At 36.3% G+C, this 2,667-nt stretch overlaps 1 non-coding gene across 1 annotated transcript; it reads right to left on the bottom strand.

The window, feature by feature from the left end:
- Positions 1 to 1,657: 1,657 nt before the first annotated feature.
- Positions 1,658 to 1,764, bottom strand: LOC118608113. Its single transcript, XR_004952915.1, has one exon. It is a non-coding gene; the product is annotated as a U6 spliceosomal RNA (small nuclear RNA).
- Positions 1,765 to 2,667: the final 903 nt, after the last annotated feature.

The following is a 2,667-nucleotide window of genomic DNA, read 5'->3' as shown; positions in this document are numbered from 1 at the left end:
TGTCCTAAGTATGCTAGGTTCTCAGAACATAAATTCAGATAAAACTTACCAAAACCCTTGTCCTCATGGAGCTCACGGTCTAATCGTGGAGTGCTTAATGATTAATACTAACAATTAAAATACTTGCTCCCAGGTTGCAGTAGATTTTACTGAGAGATGCTAAAAGATTGCTTGTCCATAATTTAGTGTGCTTCTTGTTTTATCTGGAACTGATTCTAAGGTTTTGCCAAGGATGGCTGAGAATGACTTGTGATGATATTGGGTAGTATCCAGAATGTAATATGAACATGGAACTGTAATTGAAATATGCTGTTCCTATACCTGGATTGCAGCTATATCCATGAATCTTTATTCTGAGAGGAATGGGTTTCTTATGTGGTCTTATATTAGTTTTGTTATCTCATGCTCAGTGACCTAGGCAATACTATGAATATTGCATTAGGTTTAAAGAACTCGTTTAACTTGAATGGCTTGGTGTATTTCCTTCAATGGTTCATAATATTTGATTTTTTTAGTCAGATTGGCTATTTTTACATGCCTGGGGACTTGGGAGGGTTGAAAACAAAGGACAAATACAAAAGCAAATGTTAAAAGATGTTATGGAAGAAACTTGAATAACAGATAGTATCTGTATGTAGTGGTAGCTGTCATGAACATGTGGGAATTTTGAGAGATGATGGCAAAGATGTACAAAATAAGGTAAATGAAGATTTGTAGAAATCTCCAGGCCACTGATTAAGTTAGACTAAGCCTAAAACTTAATTAGAACATACTCAGTGGTCTGAAAGCATTCTTTTTGGCATGGGTCTAATCTGAGCATTTTGGATTTCTCAAAAACAACATTTGTGATGGAACAGCTGTTGTTTTACATCTGAGAATCTCCAACGAATAAGCCTGGTGTCTTAGCTTTGGCTATTTTTTAATTAATAGTGCTGGAGCCCCTGGAAGAGAACGCAATCTTGGGTCTTGGGATTGGGAAGAATACTGAGCCTTGGTACTCTGGTTCTTTAAAAGCAGCTTACAAAAGGGCATTTTGCAGGAATGGGATGTTTGAAGAAGCAATATAAAAAGTCAAAGAATGAGGAAAAGGAGGAGAGGATCAGCAGTAAAACTGCCTGTAACAAAAGAATAAGCAATTAGATCAGCTCAGAAAAACATGAAAGAAGTAACTGTAGGGTTCCAGACAGGAGGCTGAGTTTATTAAGACATAATAATTGCTAGCAGTGTATCAGTCACCTTACATATGTTGTTTCATTTAATCCTCACAGCAATTCTATGAGGTAGTTACTGTTATTATCCCATTTTAAAAATAGGAAACTAAGGTAGAGAGAGGTGAAGTAACTTATCCAAAGTTACCTAGGCAAAAGTGGAAAAGCCGGGATTTTAGTCTATGTAGTTTGGTGCTGAGTCCATGCTCTTAACCACTACACAACATGGTCTTTCTCAGGCCATGTGAAAAGAGCTAGAGCAGGATTTTGACAATGCTCAAAGGCCAATTATTTTCTTTTCTTGTAATTATTATTATTATCCTTTGTTTAGTATGTGAGAATTTATTTTGTGCCCCTTGAGGTTCCTCCTTGAGTAAAGGCTACTTTATTGTATTTTATTATTAGTTTCAAGTATGTAGTACATTGGTTAGATATTTATATAGTTTATAAAAAATATAGAACCCTTCACAAATTTGTGTGTCATCCTTATGCAGGTGCCATGCTAATCTTCTCTGTATCATTCCAATTTTAGTATATGTACTGCAGAAGCAAGCACAAGTGAAGGCTACTTTTGCTTTTTTTTCCTGCCCAGTGGAGAATAGTTGGATCTCTCTATATTCCTCAGCAAATTCCAGGATTACATCTGTGATCACTGGGATGGCCCATCGTTTTAATGCTCTGTATGTTTTATTTGTGAACCCCTTCCATCCTCACAGAAGCTCAGAGTGTGCAGGGGGAATGACTGATTTGGCATCCATCGGTGTAAAAGCAACAGACTTATAAAGAAAAAAAAAAGGAGTAGGCATGTTAGAAGCAATTTAAAAAAATGGAATGAGTCTTGAGGAGAGAAAGCCTTGAGAAAAGATGGGAAAAAAGCAAAGAATAAAAGGGCCTTTGGATTATATTTTTGTTTCTTAGAGAGAAGGGATCTGAGATGTGGGTGAGGGCCCTAAAAGACCCAAGTACGAGAGTCTTCTTGTGCTCTGATGAGCTCTGGCATGGAGTTACCAAGGGAGAAACTAGCACTATAGAACTCTTTATGCTTTGGACAGGGTTTGGAGAAGTCTCTTCTACTATACCTTGAGGTATCTCTCTTAAGGGTGTCTAGTAAAATATATTAATAAAAAATGCCCAAAGATTTTCCTCTCATAGGCAATCTAGATTCTCTGCATCTCTAGAGTTACTTTTTCTGTGGTGCTAAATAATAACAAACTAATTCCAGGAGAATTTACAACCTTATAATATTGAGGGTTTCTATCTATGAACATGGCATATTCCATTTATTGAATTCTTTTTCTTTATCTCTTAAAAGGAAAATGGCAAACTTTATTAATTAAATCAAGCCTAAAAATGTTAACTCTTGTCCTTGACAATTGTCTTTCCTTCAAGTCTTTTGGAGTAGGTAGTAACTGAGAGTATGGATTTTGAGGTTGGACAGGGCTGTGTTTTTATTCAACTG

The sequence above is a fragment of the Rousettus aegyptiacus genome, unplaced genomic scaffold, assembly GCF_014176215.1.
Source record: "Rousettus aegyptiacus isolate mRouAeg1 unplaced genomic scaffold, mRouAeg1.p scaffold_m13_p_9, whole genome shotgun sequence".
Taxonomy (NCBI): Eukaryota; Metazoa; Chordata; class Mammalia; order Chiroptera; family Pteropodidae; genus Rousettus; species Rousettus aegyptiacus.
This window is presented reverse-complemented; position numbering and strand designations above follow the sequence as displayed.